Raw genomic sequence first — 22,113 nt, forward strand, 5'->3', positions numbered from 1 at the left:
ACAATTAGTGGATTATTTGGAATGTAACAGCTTGGTTTTGACTTGCTTCATTATTAGTGCTTAGATGGTGAATCACATTTTCTATAGCAATGTACCCATCTTGTCTGGTCTTATGAATCAGAATGTACCATCTTGTTTGTTTTGCTCTGATTTTCTACTTTTTTTTCCCCTTAAGCAATTTATGCTTTTTGCTCATTTGCTTGCTTTATCAATTCAATTGCTTGTGAAGTGCAGGAGCGTATGTTGTACATGTTCTCATTCTTGTGAAGGTTTTGGGAGTCCTTACTTAACTCAGAATATTGCTTTCTGATCCATAGTTTGAATCTCAGATGTGAAGCTGAAATGATTATTTCTATGCTGTAACAAAGACAAATCAACGTCTTAAGGTGCTTCTATCGTAGGAAACTCAGCTGCATCGTGTTCACCCTGTATCTTGAAAGATACTGAAAAAAGCTAAGTAGGCTTTCTACCTCCATAAGAGAAGACTCAGGGAACAGCAAGCTTCTTAGCCTGTATACTAGCTTTATGTATTAAGAGCATAATGTACAGCTCCAAAGAAAATGTTCAATAAAAATAGAACCACCAGACTGGGTTCAGAATTCTAGCTGAAAATTATAATCTTACAGAGTTACATTAACATAATTTTTACACCTATCCATGTTAATACGTGTTATTTAACTTCCATATTTTTTTTTCTTCTTCTAATGCACGTGTCCATTATCTCTCTATACTGCTGCTAATCTAAATATTTTGAGGATACCTTAAGTTTTGAACTGGAATGATGTAGCTGTTGTTACAAGATAACATCAGTTGGTTTTGAAATAAAGGAGTTATGTTATTCCAGAATAAGTTCAGAAATAACTTATGCACACACTTTCATTTCTGTTCTATATGAACTGTTCTATTCCCAGAATTCGACATGGTTGATCTAGTATTTCTTGTCAGCTTCTGTCTTATCTCATCTGGTCCATTTCTTGCCTTGAAAATCTTGAACTAGTTGTAACTCCTCAAACAGTTCTAACATCAGTATCTGTTACCGTTTCATTAACATTCATTAAAAGTTTCATTACTTTCTGATTTAGGCTCTTATTCTTCATGCTATCTCAAAAGTATAGCCATGCTTTAAAAAATCCTGAAAAATATTTTAAAAATTTTTGTTACTGAAGTTTGCTGAATTCCTGTGTTTGTTTTCAGAATGTTTAAAAACATTCTCCCACCCCACCTCTAACCTAAATCTGTATACACAAAAGCTGTAAGTACCTGCATGAAAACATTTTGGAACCCATTAAACATTTCTCTTAGTCAAACTCTACTGTATGAGTACTGTCTCATAGCATATGTTTCAACAATATGCTTTCTAAAGATCATTTTTTTGCAGGCCTCATGCCGGACTTAAATTCTGGTTAGATCTGACTTACACACAGTAAACTTCCATACATAATCTAATTTAACTGATCTAACCTGTTATCTCTTGTTTAATAAATTTAGCTGTGTAACTGTCAGTTAAGGATTTTAAATGTTGCTTTAAATTTGCCCTGCCCCACATAGTAAAGTTAAATTGTGTTCATGCAACAATAACAGACTTTTCTTATCAACTGTATTCCCCCTGAAATTCTATTGTGAACTGTGTCCTTTGGAAGATGGTTATGGTTGGATGATTTGGAAATTAATATCTAGCTTGCTGCAGGCTGATTTAATGTTTAGCATTATTTTGGTAGAATGTGTGCAACAAACTTCTCACTCTCAGGTTGCTTCCTGTTTTGTGGCTCTTCAATTTGTCTTTAAGGGTAAAGCAATCATGATTTACAAACTTTTTTTTTCTCCATTGTCATATTTAAACTAGTCAAAATGTGGATTTTTTTTCCCCTTTTCAAATGAAAATGAGCTTTTCATAAGGGCAGAATCCTGGGAATGATAAACTATACAAAGCAAATTGGGTTAAAATTGTCAAAATGCATTCAGAGTGAAACAAATGAGGCTGTAAAATTTCAGTGAGGCATTTTACTCAGAGAGGTTGTGGAGTATCGCTCCTTGGAGATATTCAAAAGCCGTCTCGATCTGTTCCTGGGCAACCAGCTCTAGGTGGCCTTACTTGAGCAGGGGGATAGGATGAGATGATCTCTAGAGGTCCCTTCCAACCTCAGTCAACCTCTGATTTTTGCTTGCAGCTCTTTCATCATTACTAAGTGATAGAATATCAGGATGTTTCTTCATGCTATCCATCTGTCTTACTGATTATTATCAATTTTGAGTTCATATTTATATATGCCTGCTGTAATACTTTGTATAATTTCATGTAAAGGCATCATCTGAGAAGAGGAGAAAGACAGCAGATTCGCAAATCCAAAAATGCTAAAAATCCAGATACATTAAATGCAGCTAAAATGTTTTTGACAATACTCTTGGTAAAAATTTTGATTGTGACCTGATGCTCAATATCTTTAGACACAATTAATCACTCTTGAAGTATAGTGCAGCACACAAGCATCAACCTGCTCTAACACCCTGGTCAGTCCCCAGCGGTAGTTGCTTTTGCCCTATACTATGTCACTTAGAAAACAAAGGGGTCACTCACCTAGAGGAATGGACTTTCAGACACATTTGCCTCTGCTTTCTTTTCACTGTTTTAAATATATGCATTTGACATATTAGTGGTCTTGAATTTCACTTCTCGGCACCTCCTTCTTTAAAACTTTCAGTTCATCTTAGGTGCTGTGAGGGTTTTTTGTGTTCCTTTGTTTTTCTTTTTTTCCCAAGCATTGTGCATGGGAGTGCAATATGTCATCTCTTGTTTTTAGGAAGTAGAACGCTAATAGGCAAGGCGATGATGAGCATTATTGCAGGGATATGATTCCCAAAGGGAATCTAATCTATTTAGAGGGGAGCAGCATGTTCTAAAAGTCCATTCTTTTTCAACTTTTTTGGGGGGGAAAGGGGAGTGATGTCCTCACTTTTGTCCTAGATGCAAAAAATGTTTAATATACAGTTAAATCTAGACGTGTTTTCAGAATTTTCAATGCTTATTTATGAGGCACAGGTTGCAATACTTGACTATATTCTCTCTTCATTCACCATGGTGATCATTGATGTTCAAGGGATTTCCATACAAAGAACTGGGAGACAACATAAGTTTTATGTAGCATTTCTTCTGATAATGTTGACTTATCATTAGGGGAAACTGTGTTAAAACTAAAAATTCCTTTGGTTTCAGGTAAAACTTTATCTGAAGTCATCTTTTATTCCAGTTGCTTCTGGTTAAGAAGCATGCAGCTCTCTTGCTAAAGATGAGACCCTATGTATTTCAGTTCAGTTTTTTAGAAGTGTTAAAGATAGTGTACTGTTTCTAAATTCAGGTATCTTTTTCTGTGACTTGTGCTTAAAACTGAAATTTAAATTCTTTACGAACCATACAAATGTTATCTTCCCCCCCTCCCTCCCCTTATAATCCTATTGTTTTGTACCTTGTTGTTAAGGAAGAGAGTAAAATTGCAACCATTTAATAATAAAGTAGAAAGGGAATAGAAATAGAAAAAGTAATGGAGTCAGGAGACAGGGAACAGCCCTGAAAAAGCACTGCTTTAAACAAAATAAATTATACATAGTGCATTATTATTGTGCATTATGAATTGTTCCAATTCCGCACACTTTCTCGTGGATGAGGCAATTCATTACACAAAAACCATGAATTCATGTCTCAGTTCACAAGCCACTTCACACTAATTTTACCTCAGCAGGTTTCCACTGTCCTTTGTGGAATTATTCTCAACATACATAAATGTAAATGAGGATGCAATCAGGCCTTGTGACTGAGTCTTGGTCTTGCAGAGTGAAGCTATCTGCAAACTCAAGAACACAGAGAGAATAATAATAATCTATTATGACTGCAGTTTTGTAATGTCTCAGGTTTAAATAGGAAAGGATCAAACAGTCGTTGCACTGTATCCTGATAAACCTGAAGGCACAGCAGTTATTGCAATCTACCAGCGTGATCCCAGATCAAACTGTTCTAGAAGAAGCTAGAGAATAAAAATGTTACATAAAATAAACAGCGAAAGATTCTGGTGTCCTGTCCTGTAAAGACTCATAATAATGCAATGGTCATAAGAATAACTATTACATACTTTACTTGCTCAAAGAGACAGCACGTGAAGGCTTTACTGTGTGTTTCGTGTAGCACAACACAGTGTGATTCTAATTCTACCTGAAAGCACAATAACATAGTAGTATTCGTTCTGTATATTATATAGGGACAGCACTGGTTCTGTATAATATTAGCACTATATGTCAGATTGTATCCCTAGTCTTAAGTTTTTTTCTCATTTCCTTTAATGTGTATGTTTGATGTGATTATTATTATTTTTCTGTTATTTCTTCTCCATTTTCTTTTGCTAGAAGGATAGACAGCAGGAAAATGCTAGTAATTAAAAGATGAGAAACAGACTTTGCCTGGGCTGTGTGTAAAGCTTCTTGATGAATTAGGATCTGCCTTTTATAAATATAATCCGTGTGTTATGAGCTCCACTGCCAGGGGAAATCAATAGAAACGATTTCCACCTCCATTTATGATCTACTCTTCACTGGTTTCTGCTTCTTATTTTCTGGATCTACCTTTCGAAAATGCCACAGGGCCCAGACAAAGTGAAACAATTTATTTATTAATTTTTGCCCTCTGACTGAATTCATAGCGCCCAATTTCTGTTTTTAATTTCAAATGTCTTTGTGTCACTTTGAGTATGCAACATAACGAAAAAATATATATTCCTTCATGGGCTGAGAGATCCAGAATATCAACAGCTGGTGCTCATCTTTTGGGTATACATATCAAGCTTTTGAGCTCTGGGTCATAGGAGTCAACAAAATGAGGTTAAGTCAGGGCCTGCATTTTTACAAGGTTTAGAGAGTACATTTGTGTGACTCTGAAGGGAGATAAATGTGCTATTATGACAAATAGATGCAAGAATCTGCATTAGCTGCAGATGTTTATGTGCTAACAGAACAGAAAAAGCTTGAAATTACATTGACAAGACTTGCTCGTAGGAAAATTCCTAAAATCCTATTAAGTATTTTGCATGGTTTAAAATGTTTCTGAATTTACTATTATTTATAATAAAATTCTGGTTGCCTGAGCTAGAACCCCCCCCCTTTTTTTTTTCTCACTAGTTTCTCCTTTGCATCAATTGCCAATTGGTGCTGTATATTTTTCCTTGGAGATTGTAGGCTTTTTGAAATCAATATATTTAATAGAAAAATCAGCAGCAAAACATCTTGAGGGAACAAGATATGTATGTGTGTTTATATATATATACAGAAGTTGTAGGTATATGCAGATATTTGGCAGTACAAAAAGACTGCTCATGTGCTGAATCTATCAACTGTAGCTTCCTCCAAAGCAATCAGGGTGTGAGGAAGGCTAAAAATGGATTACTGTTTTATTATTTTCAGTTGTCTGGTGTTTAAACACTAAAATGTCTGTGTTCTCCTCATCTACATTTTTTTGTTTATACAAGTTCCAACTGACTGTTTTTTTTGGTGAGTCTAGGAAAGATGTGCTCTGGAGCAGAATTTGCCCTAGTGATATGACTGTAGTGAAAATCTGGAAGAATATAGAATCTTTGACTTTAATGGGAAAGAATCTACCCTGTGTTCAGGCACGTAAATCCTGATCTCCATTGGAGGAGGTGTGTCTTCTGTAACACACAGGATTGCTCAGTAGGGAAGAAGCAATCAAAAGAAGGAACCAGTATCGAATGTAGAGGTTACAGAGCACATACTTGGGGAGTAAGCTCAGGTGATGCTATTTGCTGTAAAGTAAATTTAAATGATAGTAAGATGGGTAAAGAACTTGGGTTTTGTTAAATGGTTGACTGTCCTTTATAAAATTAAATTAATGTGATGAAAATTATACTAGCAAAACCCCTAAAATCATATTTTAATATTATGGTAGTAAAAAAACCCCAGCAGTTGAAATAGATTTCATTTTTTTCAACAGAAAAAAACAATGAACATCAAGAAGAAACAACTCCATAGTTAAGACTTCTGCTTTGAGTAAATTTTCTATCTTTATTTCGGCATCTTTCAAAACAAAAAGTTCTCTCTGTAATCAATCAGTTAACTGTACGGAGAAAATAATTGCCTCAGATTATGAGAGCCACGTTTTCTAGTTACAGAAAGAGTGCTAAATAACAGAGTTCACATCCTCTGGCAATGTACTGTGGGGACAGTAAGTCACAAGCAGATTTTGTTGACACCTCAGCGAGAAACATTGCACAGGCTATGAAATTTCCTAGATTTCTGTGGGGTTTCTTTACAGTAAATGTCGACTTTTTATTGACAGTCACATCAAATGTATAATGGAAGTGTAAACCTACAGAGGAAAAAAGGAGACTGTTCTTGAAACTCAGTGTTACCTAGTCTGGATAAGAAATGAAAATTGAAATTCAGGTCTAAGAAAGAAAAAATTTTCTTCCCTTAAATGGGCCTTTTGCGTATTTACCACAAAGTAGTGTCTCTGTCAGCTGCAGCCCATTCGTATCAGGTGGGTATTTTTTCCTCCTCTTTTCCTGACAACTTACCTTTGTATTTTTTTTCTGGTCGCATTTGGAAAAAAACCCACCACCACCAAAAGACGTTGGCTCATAAGTTCACATGTTTATAATTTGGGAATAGTGTTGTGTGTGTTCGGAGTACAAGGGTACGCCCCTCAGATGGAAGGGATGTGCTGCGCAGGAGAGGTAACATCTGTTAGCAAGTTGAGGTAACACATACTGTCTGCTGTGTGGTGACATGTTAGACGAAAAAACTTCCTATTTCCTTTGCCTCCTTCCTTCACTGCCCCCTTTCTCTCTGGAGACCCTGGGTGAACAAACATGGCACAACATGCTGTTGTTCCTGCTGTGTACATGGCTCACCTCCTGTCCTGGAGTCTATTAACTCCTGATAATGACAAGCACAAGTGGAAGCTGGTGATTGACGATACTCGGCACCTGCCCCATCTGCTAGGCAGATGGCCGCACATATGAATTTATTACTGCATTGATGAAGGACTTGCTCTGTAGGTAGGGAGCTGCAGAAGACAAGGTGGGGAAACGATGAAGGGACAACCTCTGCACCAAGACAAACCAGTATGTGGTTTTTTTCCTGTCCCCCATAATCCCACTGGTGCTCCATTTTTGTGGTATACTGTGTCTGTTTATTAGCAGTATGGGCTTTTTGCCCTTCTTTTTTTTTTTTTTTTTTTTTAAATTTTATCTTGGTGCCCTATAATGCACTTCAGATCCTTAATAGGCTGCTTAAAGTTGAAAAAGCAGCCTCTCCTGTTTGTTTTTTCTTTATACCTTACGTTTGCATTTGAGGAAAGGAGAAAAGTCGGAATGTTGAAAATTGCTGGCACCTTTTTATATTTTGTGTTACTTTTGAGGTACGCAGATATCGTTTACGGGGGAAGGAAGGAAGAAAATTTGGCAGAGGAACTTAGATCATGTCATAGGGAGTAAATGAAGCATTGTTTTTACTCCATGGGGCAATCCTTGAGCTGCTGGATCTGCATCTTAGTGGAACATTGCAAAAGAGACGCAGTAGGGGGTAAGAAACTAAGCTTTATACAACTCTAAATGATTTACAGACATGCAAAGCTGTAGATGCTATGCCCATTAATGAGATGTTTGCTATTTAAAATTCCTTCCTTTCATGAAGTTACGCCTTTGTGCATAGACATCCACGTTTTGTCCTCTTATTTATAATTTGTCTGGTGAAATAAATCAAGAAATACAGATTTATAGTTCCCATGAAGTTTCTTAAGCATAATTACTCTGCTAAAAAGAATTAGATTCTTTGGTGGGGGTGGCAAAATATTAAGGATGCAGTTTTCGGATAAGTTTGTTTTATGGTTAAGATTTTCCATAAAATTTACTTAGCATGTACTCATTTCTAAAAGTGCCCTGAACACTGGGGTTTGTCTTTTATTTTTGTGCTGCCTAATTGAAGAAGTTCATTAACTTGGCTTGTCAGATAACAGAATATTGTCAAAACACAAAAATCAGATAATATGAGAAACAAACTTGCTAAACAGATAGTGATTGTTATTCAAGTAACAACTTCCCTTTGCCTGTGACGTGCTGTTCAGCGGTGATGTAGCTGTATATAAATGTTGGCTTCTGGACAGAATATAAAGCAACGTTTATGTACAAAGGAGATGAATGGGTCCAACAAAGGTAACATCTCATGTCTGAAGAGCGGCGCGTTGTAAATAGAGTGTACTGTGCCGTATGTTCCTTTAAAAGGGAAAACTGTTCTTGCCGCTACTGATGGCAGCATGCAAATTTGCTAGATTGTGGGTCAACTGTGACGTGCCTCCAAGTAAGCATAACTCAGGCAACCTCCATGCAAGTCAGATGGTGTAACAAGGAAGTAGCTGCCAGCCCAAGGCTTGAGTTTTGCCGCTCACTTATGCTATGAGCAATATTGTGTATATGTAGAGTGTTGGGTTTCCTGTTCCCTTCTTCTGCACTCTCCAAACCCAACCCCAGCTTGGTATTTCTGTGTTTATAAAAAAAATAGTAAAAAAAAGTAGGAAGGAATTTACAGATTGTAAATTATTGGCTTTTTAAAAAAAATATATTTTGTTTTATAAAGTACCACTGGAGAACTGCATAGTTTGGGGTGTGTCGTGCTTAATGACTCATCTGCAAAATCTGAAATTCTGTAGTATTACAAAATAGTTTATGAAAGTAACAAAGATACTATGGCCCTATGACAGCCGAAGGCTGCTTTATTTATATTTGTTCTACAGTTTCCTGGTAAATTAACAATGATACAGTTAAATATTTTCTTTTAAGTACTGAACAAATGAACTACAGCTCTGTCTAAGGTTCTCGGGTTCCAGATATGCTTCAGCATGTTTTTGTCTGGCGGGTCAAGTTAGTGATCTATCACACTAGCAAAATCAGTCTGCAACGTAGTATTTGATCTCTTTCATTAAAGTGAAATAGCCTTAAGTATTTAGACAGACATCTGATGACTAAGGCTTTTCAAACAAGTTGGGGAACGTTCGTTGTATTCATTGATCTTAAAAGATGCTTTTTGTTGTTAGTGGCTTTCTGTTTAAATGAGTAGTCACTGCAGAACGTGCAGCTCTGTTAATGAAAGGAAATTTTTAGTGTTTTAGACCTATGTTTTCAAGGACGTCATGCACCTAGTAATACTTACAGAAATGTATGTAATATAAGTGTGATAGCTACTGCATAGGGATAGATTTTCTACAATAAACTAAGATATAAATGGACATACTAGATATAGATGTTAATACAGAAACTATTTTTTGTTTGTTTTTAGCCGTAGTGTTGTTAACTTTTTAACATAGTTTAAGTAATGCCTGTAAAAGTGAAAACTACTGAAAAAATATGCAAATCCATTTCACATCTGTATGTCTTGAAATTGGAATTGCTCTAGATGCTTGTCAGTAGATAAAAAACCCTCAAATCAATAATCCCAAACTGAGTTCCCATTATTGCAAGCTCAAAATGAAAAAAAGAGAAGCTTAAACAAAGGGCATTATGCAGTGTTTAGCTGAGCTTGTATTAAGCGCTGTAGATGTGTTCAATCTCACCTTTTGTCTCAGAGCAAACCCTTGTTCTACTGAAGTGAGTTCAGAAGCCTTTCTTCTCTGTATTTGCTTTTAGAGACTTGTTCTTTTGGGAGGGTAAATGGGTTTGACGGAAGCGAAGTAATTCAAAACCTGTTCACAGGTAGAATTGTTTTAGATTCTTACAAGGAGAAAACATCCCTCCATTTTCTTTATTGAAAAGCACTAAGAAAGGTTAGTGCTAATCTATTTGGAGCACATTATCCATCCAGCTCTGAGACTGTCAGTTCCCACTGAAAATGTGTTTAGCAGCATTAAGCAGGTGGTAGTGGGTTTTGTTTCTTTAAGAGCAGAATGATATACTGGTGATCTGAAACATAAAATTTGCATAGAGGTGAAAGAAAATTAGTATTATTTGGTGTGGTAAGGGAGACTTACTGAAATCTCAACCACTTGAAGCCTAACTCAAGATTTAAGTGTTTTTATTTACAGAAGTAGAAATGCTTTCTTCAGCATTGTTCCTCAAATGAAAAATCTTTGAGGCTCTAAATTATTATTCTGATAATCTAGCACATTTTTTTGTGTATTTTGGAGTTTTATTTGGTTTGGTTTGTTTTTTTTTAACAAGTAATTACTTGGAAAACCAAAGCACTAGTTTACGGGAGAAAAAAATTGTCAAGGAAGATTTAAAAGCCCATTCTGCTTTCTTTGCCAGGGCTAAGAACACTGTAGAATAGCTTTTTGTCTCCCACGCTTTCTCATTCCATGTCCTATAACTGTACTCCAATATGTATATATATTGATGGGTCTTATAAATTCTTATCCCTTTGTTCAACTCCTGCTCTCATACATTTCTTCTTGATGCTGTCCTGTTTGAAATAATTCTTAGTATGCTGCAGAAGTAGCCAGTATGTAAGCAATGAAAATGAGCAGAAATTGTTTGCATCTGTGGGATCAGGACAAGCACCATTTCTGTCCTCAGTAAAAGACCGAGTACAAGCTGCCTGCCAAGAAAAAGTGTCATTTTTTTTTTTTTGCTGTTTTTATTTTACTATAGAAATACCATACTGAGTTCGTTTTCAGTTTGATTGTCATGGACTCCGAGAGAGGGGCTTTGAGACTGGCCTCCCTTTGATCACAGGTGTCTGGAGAAGGTATTTCAGACACTGCCATCCCTTTAAAATTCCTGACTTAGAAGTTAGAATACTAGACCCTCCTATGTACAATATCAAACATGATGAGAGATCCTGATAGGAATAACGGAGTCTGAACTGTATTCCACAGTCTGTGAATCTGCTCCTGGGAATAAGTGTAACAGTAGCTGTCTTCTAAGTATTAAGTGGCATGCATGCCTTTTCTTTGAATTTATATTTAGAGTTCCGTACCTCAGACATTGAGAGAAGTAGAGCTCTGTTACATATTACAAACAGATTATAAATTTGCTGGTACTTAGGAATATTTCAATAGTCTCTATTCCATGAGAATATACAGGCTTAGACATAGTAGATGGGGTGGAAAAGTTATTTTAGGGAACATGATAATGAACAACTTGTTGCTGAGGAGAAGTACACATTTTTTGTGAGCTATAGTCATAAGCTGCAATACAATTAATTTTTTTTCTTTTGTAGCAGAATAATTTGTACTATTGTTTACGTTGCTGATCGTGCAACCTGCAGTTTCTTTTTGTGTCTTTCAGTTAAAAAAAAAAATCAGAGTAAGTGGTGAAGCATACGTTTTTCTTGAACATGTTTAAAAACAGATATAAACTTCAATAAATCAATATGCCGTTGCTGAAATAAATTATATAAATTGCTGTTTAATTTGTGAAGCATTTAAATGTATTTACATTTGCAAAATATGAAACAATGTATTATGTATTTCAAAGTTAATCCTTATTACTTATTCTGTAATCAGGCTATTAATTGATGTGATAGAAATAATAATCCTAAATAAACTTCCATTTTAGAAATATTTTTTTATTTTAAAAATAACTAAAAATTCAGTCTGTTACTGAAAAATTTAATCAGAGATGAAAATATCACTGAAATCTACTCAGACTATTTTGTGATTTTTAGCTAATTTTACTTAATGTATACTATTTTCTTATATTAATGAAGCAGCTATATATAAAATGAACAAACGTATCCAGTACATAAACAACTGTCCAGATACTGTAGAAAAGGATCTTTATTTCGGCATGAATTTTAATGTGAAATCTTTAGAGCTACCAAGCTGTTCGGCAGATGACCCTCCCAAATAACTGAGTAGCATGCAAGTTAAACCAGTCAACCCATTTCATTGAAGGTTGACATTTATTTATTATTCATTTATTGGGTGGAGTTTGTATGAATAATGTGGACTGTTATAAAAGTCTTTTGGCAAATCACAGATACATTAAACTTTAGTCCAGAGTGCACAGATACCACTTTTAACGATAAAATGTACAGCTGTAAACTGCATTTATTAGGATGTGGCAACTTAAGTTGCACAGTTTAAACAAGTTGTATTAAAGTTTAGTTTGATAGCAGTATCTGACAAAATTGACCCTGTCAAGAAAACTTGTGTCTACACCTACTGCCTTAGGGTCGTGTAGCTGTACTGCAGAAAAACATGTATAGCTACACTGTCATGGTAAATGATAAGTTCTCCAAAATATGTCGACAGAATATGTGACCACAAGCTCAGGTTAAAGTCATTTTGTCATACACTTGTCTATAAAGAGCTGAGGGGAAAAAAAAAAAAGGTGAGCCAATTTGATAGGAAACTGTGTCTTTCAGTTCATAACACTAATCTAATTTTTTAGAAATGCAGTAATTTGCCAAGCTTGATGGCCATCATGAGTGTTCCCGTATCTGTCTGCCACATTCAATGAGAATGAATGATGCCTGTGAATATTTCTGGCTAACTTGTTGCTTGGACGCAAATTGACTTAAGTGCTGGTATTCAGACAATGTTTCTCTATGTCTGTGATTATGTTTGTATTTTAGGGTTTTTTTTTTTTTATTGGTGTCTTTTTTTAAAGTCATCTGTGCCTCTAGTGAAGTGGAAAAGAAACATTATTATATAGTAGCATTGTGCGCACATGAACTATAGAGTCTCACTTTATTTTTCCCTCCATCTAAAGCTCCTTGCAGCATGAATATAGTGGCTAATATGTACCCCTTTTATTTTATATGGGGAGTTAGTTACAGTATTTCTGGCAATAAAATAATTCTTATAACTGTAACATAGTTTGATCATGCTTTTATCAGTGTTCCTGAAAGGTCATTTTTTTTAATTCTATACTTGAAATTAAATTTAAAAGGCGAAAGGAAGAAACCTAACACCATCTCTGCTTCCTCCCACTACCCATTGAAAAGACCATAAGTATTTACACGTTGAATTAGTTGTTTTTCTGCATTTGCTTGTAAAGACTCAATTCTTCAGTAAATATGCAGATACTGTAGTTTAGCAAACTTTTACTTTACTTAACAAACTTACTGTACTTTAACAAACCATGTAATGCTAAATAAAAATTTGCAAAAGGGTTCATCTGGTTTTGGAGTGAAGGGATGGGGGAGTTTGAGAAGGGTTACTGACTTTATAATTTCTTTACTGGAAAAAAAACCAACAACAAACAAACCAGTTTTAATTCTGAAAGCTTTCTTTTCTGACTCGTTGTCCTCCCATTACTATCATGGATGAAGAGGCATAATCTCTCCTTGTTTCCAAAGGATTATTTGAGTAGCATGATAAGAGTATGAAACTACAATGAGTTACAGAAGACTTCTTATTTTGTGCCAGTATCTGATTCATTTCAAGGATCTCTGCAAATTGATTCAACTCAAATTAAAAAATAATTTTTATTTCTTTTGAAACTCAAGATATATTTTAAACTTTATTGAAGCTCAAAAAACCCCATATTCCTTTCACTCTTTCTTTTTCTTCTCTTCCTGACTTGGATTGCAACAAGAAATTGAAAGAGGTAGCATATGAAAAAACTATTCTAATGTTGTTTTGAAAACAAAACATTTTCAGACTGAAAATCAATGCCATAGAACTGGTCCCAATTCAGATGAAACTGAGGAGAGAATTATTACAGCTTCTGAACTATGTTTTTTGAAGAGACTTGATCTTGTGGCCTAGTCACAGGAAAAATTCCTCCTTCAAACCACTTCAAATTGTTCTAAATAATTGTTGTGCATTAATTGGGCATGACTTTGCCCTACTCCAGCTCCTCAGTTAGTAGAAGGGTGTAAAAGGAGTCTCTGTTCCAATTACTGAACTCAGTATTCATTTTCACTCCTAAGTTATTAATGATCTATAGTCAGTCTGCTTTTTCTTCCATTCTTGTTTTCCAGCTAGTGCAAGTTGTATGAGCTTAAATGTTACTCTGAATTTTCTTATTTTCTACAATCCCAAATGAACAGAAAGAATACTTTTCATATCTGTATGCACTAAATATATCAGAAGGTCTTGCATTTGCATGAAATATCCCAGTGTCCCATTAAAAATATAGGGAAAGATACAAAGAGAAATTTAGGCAATGGTATAGCTCCCTAACTTTTATGTAGCTTGTTGCAGAGCAAGCTCACTGTACATTAAGCAGGGAGCATGATGTTTCCCAAAAGGGAATTGTTACAATCCGATGCTAGTAGCAGAAATTATGCTTGAATTACTGAGGTTAGCGAGACACTGGATTGAGATGCGTTTCTCCAGTAAGTGTTCATAGGCTCGAGTGCCTTCTTTAAGCTCATTGTTCAAGAGGCAACTGTCATGTGCATTTTTTGTTACTTTTAAAAAATGGTCAAAGGAAAAGCTGCTTCTATCTCCTGTTATCACACCCAGAATACTGTTGGTATGAGTTGGCTTTCTTTTTCTGTGTTGTAGCTTTGAAAAAATCCTTTCGTCCTTGGAGGCATCACTAGCAGGCTGGTTACAGAGTAAACTTATATGGAATAGTGTCATTTCTGCTGCAACTTTTCTACATGGTTAAGAACAATTCATGTGTTTGAGAACTGGAGCTATACCACATGTTGCTGTAGCCCAGGATGCTTACTGTAAGGCCAAAAAAAAGGCTTGGACTTCAAACTCAATTTCAATATGTATTTTATTATTTTTCATAAGCCTAAGAATATCTTCACTAGTAAGCCATAGAGCCATACGTTCACTCCCATGAGGGCCAGGGGGAGGAAAACAATGAATTTTATTTTACGTAATACAGAACGTTCACCAGGTAGGAATATGAGTATGTGCACAAACACTAAGTTCAGAACAGCTGAAGGCTGAAAAGTAGCGCTATATTTTGAGCAGAGGATGTAACCGAATGTGTTTTTCCAGTGTTATTAATAAGCATTAAAAACACTGAGTTGTAAAGTGAAATGTGCACATCTTCACCATCACTTTCTTTAGCCCCAGATGTGCTCTGAAAACGCCTTGATCATGCATTGTTCTTTCTATAGGTAATATATGAAATGTGTGGGTTAAACCCCAGCTGGACTTCAAGCTGTTTATGCTGAGGCCTGTCTGTTTATGAACAGAAACAGATCTTAAGACAATTACGGAAATTATGTTCTTGCTGCCTGAGTACCTATTGACTTCTTAGGCTAGTTAAGAGCCAAGCAAGAGGTTTTTTTAGAGTTTATGTTTTAAAGCTGAGTTTTCAAAAATGTGGGTGCATATGAAAGACAATCAGAGATTTTTTTGTATGCTTTACTTACTTAAATACTCCTATATTCTGAAAACTGTCCTGTCCTGTATTTAGTACCCTGCTCTTCTGTCCAGAGTGTGCATTTATTTATACAAGTGATTCGGTACCTTTCTAGATAACTTTCAGATTGTTCATGAAAACATTTAAAGCAGAAAGGATATAAAATGCCCTCATAATTATGTGATTATTTAGTGGGTTTATGTATAAGCGTTGATAAAGCAGATGGGAGAATTTGAAGTGAAAACCTAAATTTTCAGCATAGATACGTAAGAAGTTGTTCAGTACCAATTTCAACTTTGAGTCTGTTTTGTTTACTTTTTAGCTGTATAAAATAGTATTTTAAACCTTGCGATATTTATTAGATGAACTCAACCTGTCAAACAATTTAGTGAGAAGAACCAAAGTGAGCAGAGATTAATATATTTACTGTGCTATTTATGATACCTAGTTGGAAAATAGTCATGAAGCATTACTGGTTTTCTGATAACGTAAGAGGTCTTTTTAACATCTCTCTATTGTAAATTCTCCCGATGTGTTAAATTACAATCATTAACCTTGTGTCTAGAATACTGGATATTAACCTCTTGTGGGAAAATTATTCCCCTAGAGGGATTACTTTTATACTTCGTTTAACTAGCGTTTTGCTTGTCAGTGTAAGGAAAGGAAACAGATGAATCATGAATGTGTTGTGCTTTGATAAATAGGAAAATTTCTTTTGTGAGTAAAAGAAAATGAGAATATAAATATGTAATCACTGATAATATCCCTATTCTTCATGTTGAAAACATTATGTGAGATAAATTCATAATTTAAACTAGTCTAAATATTCTGCATTCCAGATATTTGTTAGTGATTAAATAATCTTAGTTCTGTTAGAACGGAATAAAAATTGTTCTTAGAATAACTTTCTTATAAACTACTTCCTACTCCAATAGCTGCTCTACATGTTGAATTGAAAAGGTTTGTTTCACAGAATAAAGAATACAGTTACTGGGCTATGAAGGCCTGCCCCATCAAAGCTCGCTCCATGGTAGAATCAAAAACCAGACTGGGATCTCTAGATTTAGCATTTGCTGCCGTAAGATAAAGATGAAAACAGGATTTTTTTTTTTTTTTTTTTTTTTTACATGCGATTAGCGGAAATCAGATCTATGGTTTCTGCTATTATTCACTGTGCCCTGAGTCCTAATACTGTAGAATGTTGAAGCACAAGTAATCATTTAGGCTAATATTTTCTTGGCAACCAAATATAATAAATCAGGTGCATTATCTCGGCAAGTTTCATTGACACTTGTTTCTAGAATGAGTCTAATCTTCCCTCTGTTAAAGCAACCCAAATTAACTCAGTAATTCTAAGGATAGAGAGAAGCATGCAAAAAGTAATGGGAAGGGAAATTAGCTGCTTCTACATTATACAGGGGCTTTATATATACACTAATGACATTTTTTTGTGTATGCATTAATATTTCCAAATGCAATGATACTGCAAACTACCTAATCAAAAGATACAAAAGATCATTATTCAGACAATTATTTCTATCTCCTTGATCAAGTGAGATGGTTGTTCAGCAGCTGAAGGTCATGCATGAGTGTCAGTGTTCTTCATCCTTTTTCATAAGATCACACAATAATTCAGATTGGAAGGAACCTCAGGAGATCCCTAGTCCAAACGCCTGCTCAAAGCAGAGCCAGCTGTGATGTCAGATCAAGCTACTTGCGGCTTTATGCAGTCTGGTCTTGAAAACCCTCAAGGAGGGAAGCTGAACAGTCTCTCTATGCACACTGCCTGCTATTTGGCTGTCCTTGGGTGAAAAAGTTTCTACTTATGTCCAGGTGGATTCTGTTTTGTTTCGAATCATGGCCATTATCTCTTATCCTCCCTCCATGCCTGTAAGCAGCCTGGCTCTGCTGTTTTCTCGACCTCCTCATAAGGACTGCTGTTAGGCCTCCCTGAAGATTTTCCAGCTCCCTCAGCCTCTCCTTACTGGGCAAGTGCCCCATCCCAAACACATGCTAGTTTGTCAGTGTCTCTTGTAGTGAGCAGGTGATCCAAAACTAGATGCTTGACTTTAGTTTCACAAGTGTTGATGAGAGGTTGTAATCACTCCCATGGACCTCCTGGCTGGGCTTCTGTTAGTGCAGCCCGTCTTTGCTGGCTCATGCCCAGCTTGCCATCTACGAGCATCTGCAGGTCCTTCTCAGTAAACCTGCTCCAAATCCAACGATGTCCCAGCCTGTATCACCTCAGGGACTCTTGTTGCCCTTGCTGTCCTGTGCAAGTCTTAACTCCACTTGAACTTTGGCTTTCCTGATGCTTTCTCTACATGGCCAGGTATCATTTGTAAATTTCCCTTTTTTGTCTGCATATAGCTTGTGACTTTGATTAATTTCTGAAAATTAAATTAGACATATATTTATGATTCTATATATTAACTATGCTATGTAATAACAAATTTCTATGTTAAGAATTACAGTACAAAATCCTTCTGTTCAAGGAGAAGAAATAATAAACTGGGTTAGAAGAGATCAGAAAGATCAGTTCATGTTATTGAAGAATATTTCGGTAGTCCCAGAAATGGCAGAAATGAACGTAACTTCAATTTTATGTTTTCCTCTTCCCCTCTTCAAGTATTTTAAAGGTACAAATGTAAAACAGCAGAAGATCAAAGAAAGTTGTAGTTAAGCACTTAAACGAGAATATTTCACAGTGGAACAGTGGATTAGACATTCACTGACTATGTGAGATTTGTTTGTGATGTATAAAAAATTTGACTGTGAAACAGTATAGAATACTGCAAGTCCGTTTTTTTTGCTTTTGTTAGCTTACTGCTTCCAATATTTGCTTCTTTGGACAATATAGGAAGTAGGCCACTTCCCTAACATATATCATTAACTTTAAAAGCTTGTGACATTCATGGTGTTGTATGACTCTGCTTAATGCTCCATCTCTCTCCTCCTCCCCCTACCTCCTGCCACTAAAAAGTAAGGATGTCTGCTCATTTTGCCCCTGCCCACACCCTGCCCCGGAAGAATATAACTTACTTGTATGGTAGCCAGATATCTGAGGATTATGTTGTTAATTCTGATGTTCAAAGACGACATTATGAGATGTTGTAAGCGTTCCAAAAAGATTAAGTAAAACCTGCAGAATCTCTGGATTACTCCAGCCTGTCTCCAATATGCTAATTTTTCAGTGGCAAAGAACCACAGAAGTTATTTGAAGTCAAACTTCTAGATTTTGTCAGATAAAACTGATCACAGAAATCCTGTTCCGGTTACTTTCGTTAATCCATTATCACAGTTCATCCAATGCGGAGATGCCAAAATACCTTGCTAATAATGAAACCCACAGAAGATAACAATAGCACTGAGTTAAAAAGCCACCAATTAAGCAAGAATTAAAGTGAAAAGACTCCAGGATTCTGAAATCCACAAATTGTGTTATGAAATATTCACTAAACAGGAAAACTGAAAATCAAATGCCATGGATTCAAATCGAAGCTGGCAAGCTGCATTTGAAAAATTGTGAATCTTTTCAGACCTGAATAATGATGTAAAATGCCTTAGGGATGATGATGATGATACTACTTTACATCTAGTCTGAGTTACATGATATGCAAGACAATAAGAAAGTAGAGTCTTAAACCTTAAAGTATCCTTACGATACCATTAGGAGTGGATTTGTTTTGCTCAGTTCTCAGAAAAGTCATTGTTAAGATTCAGAATACTGAAGGCTAAGTAATAGTAGGTGTGCATGGAATAATGCTAATCAATGATGACAGCAATGTTCATGATACTGAAATGTAGTGTTAAGTACTATAGGACTTAGTCTTAGTAGGAGAACATACTGCACCAAACATAGCACAAAATAAAAAGGAATTCCTACTCTGTGAAGCAAGTGTGCAATGTTTTTATAGCCCCTTTCAATAATCCAGTATTGTCTGACCAGAATTTGTTAGTTCACTGGATTCCCGTTTTTACAAAGTAGAAGTCAATTCAGGAGGTTTAGTCAGTACGGAAGAAGACAGAGATCCAGGGAGGTGTCACATTATTATTATTTATTAAACAACTATTTTATCAATAATATAGCTAATAATTCTATAATTGCAGTTATTAAAATATATAAATTATCAAAACCAATGGTAACTTATATTCCATGTTTACACCAAAAATGAAAAAATTGAGTGCACCCTCAGCAAGTTTGCAGACAAACCCAAGCCGAGTGGTGCGGTTGACCCGCCTAAGGGACTATACACTATCCAGAGGGACGGGGACAAGCTCAAGAAGTTGGCCCACATGAACCTCATGAGATTCAGAAAGGCCAAGTGCAGGGTCCTGTACCTGGGTCAGGGCAGCCCCTGGTATCAATACAGGCTGGGGGATGAAGGGATTGAGAGGAGCCCTGAAGAGAAAGACTTGGGGGTCCTGGTGGATGAAAAGCTGGACATGAGCCAACAATACGCACTCACAGCCCAGAAAGCCAACTGCATCCTGGTCTGCATCAAAAGAATCATGGCCAGCAGGTTGAGGGAGATGATTCTGCCCCTCTGCTCTGCTCTGGTGAGACCCCACCTGGAGTACTGCATTGAGCTCTGGAGCCCCCAGCACAGGAAAGACAGACCTGTTGGAGTGGGTCCAGAGGAGGGTCACAGAAATGATCAGTGGGCTGGAGCACCTCTCCTGTGAGGACAGGCTGAGACAATTGGGGTTGTTCAACCTGGAGAAGAGGAGGCTCTGAGGAAAGCTTATTGCAGCCTTTCAGTACTTAAAGGGGACTTACAACAAAGACGGGGACAAACATTTTAGCAGGGTCTGTTGCAATAGGACAAGGGGTAATGGCCTTAAACTAAAAGTTGGAAGATTTAGACTGGATAGAAGGAAGAAATTTTTTACAATGACTGTGGTGAAACACTGGAACCAGTTGTCCAGAGAGGTGGTAGATGCCCCATCCCTGGAAACACTCAAGATCAGGTTGGATGGGGCTCAGAGCAACCTGATCTAGTTGCAGGGTAGGTTGGACTTAGATGACCATTAATGGTCCCTTCCAACCCAAACTATTCTATGGCTCTATGATTCTATGGATCTGGCAAAATGGTTTATGATGTCAGGAAACTATGCCTGGTTTAAGTATCTTCTCAAATTGTCTCTCTTGCATATACTTATATTAAGTCAATTCAAGAACCATTTCTTTCTGTAAACAGATGTTTCCTTGTAGATATTATGGGGTCCCCTTGCCTTACTGATGAACTAGAAACATGTGCACGTGTTGCCATTAATCATATATATGATTTTGGAAATGTTAACTGAATAGGCTTTTTTCTAACATACAGGCTAGACATATGTTTTTTATCTTTTCTATCTTTCAGCTTTCTAGATTGATTCTATTACTTGCATGAATTTAAAAAAAAAAAAAACAAAAAACAAAAAACACAAAACAAACAGAAGAAACAAACAAGAAACGAACAACCCAACAAAAACAAACAAACAAACAAACCCCCAGAAAACAACAAAAAGGACCGCCCTGATGTGGTCACCGACATGAACAACAGATAATGCTTTGCCTCACCACTTCCTGTATACACAAAAAAGGAAGGGAACTATGACTGTTGGTGTCATTCCCACTTTATTTAAAAGTAATTTCACTCAAGGACCTAAAGATAAAGGGAAGCGTCATTGCAAACAACAAATGACAAACTTTGTCATGTAGGAATGCAGCTTGCAGTTCAAAAAATCTCTCTGGATAACGCAGTTCATAGCAGTACTCTTTGCGGTGTTTAAAAACATTTAGTTCTATGTTTTCGTTATCCATCCATGTAGGAGTCTGTTGAATGAGAATTAATAAAAAAAACACAAAAATTGGAAATGCTGTTACAGGAAGCCCGTAGCCTCTTACCTCTGTGCTCTTCAGGTTTGGAAAATAAAGGAAAAAACCCCTGTACAAATATGATTTGGTCTTTGGGTTTAAAAGGTCATCTGGTTGCGGGGTCGGCTTCTCAGCCTGTAGCAGTGCAGGTATGTTGAAAATTTTCTGATGAAGAAATAAATATTAATTCTGTAGAAACTTAGACCTTTATTCTTCCCTACCCATATGCAGGATTAAAGAACAGAGTAACAGACTTCCTCCTTCACCTGGCAGATCAAAAGTACAGATCTCAGAATAATGTCTGAAGGTGTCAGTGTTCACTAAAGGTGAGAGAGAACGCAAGGAAGCGTGTATGTCGGATTGGGATTCGTTTGCTAGTTAGGAAGTGATTGGCAGAGAAAGAGGTATTAAGCACTCAGGCTCAGAGAAACCAGAATGAATGTACAGCCAAGATTACCATCTGTTGAATATGAAACGCTTGGATCAAGACATTAGAGATACATTTCCCCAAACAGCAGGGACAGCAGTCTTTTTTGGAAACAGTATCACAACAGGGTAGGGAAGCATTAAGATAGAAGCAAAAAGCTGTTCACTAAATTTTAGAGAGCAAATTACTTTATTGGTGCAATTGAACTGTATTTAAATTGTGCTGGATCTGTGAAGGACTTTACAACCAACCTCTAAATTAACATGTTGGATTTTTGACAGTTATTATACAGGCATATTATTATATTATCATTATTGCTAGGTTTTGGGGGATCCAATCCCAAGTGGCCTCTAAGCTGTGGTATGTGACCTTTTAGCCTGAATAAAGCCAGAGATTTTTATCACTTTCAAACCTCCATTTCCTGAACTAGCTGACCTTTGACAAACACTAGAGCAGTGAAAATCATTCTACTTCCATATTCAAAGAACTGTTGCAGGAGGTAGAGGGTAGCTTTAACTCATGAGGGTAATGACAGTTGTTTGTCTATGCAACTA

General features: G+C 36.3%; 1 protein-coding gene across 4 annotated transcripts in view; it reads left to right on the top strand.

Moving 5' to 3' along the window:
- PCDH7 (protocadherin 7) overlaps positions 1–22,113 on the top strand; it is a 280,656-nt gene that overhangs the window by 220,315 nt on the left and 38,228 nt on the right. The gene's annotated exons all lie outside the window — the stretch shown is intronic.

The sequence above is a fragment of the Larus michahellis genome, chromosome 5 (assembly GCF_964199755.1).
Source record: "Larus michahellis chromosome 5, bLarMic1.1, whole genome shotgun sequence".
Taxonomy (NCBI): Eukaryota; Metazoa; Chordata; class Aves; order Charadriiformes; family Laridae; genus Larus; species Larus michahellis.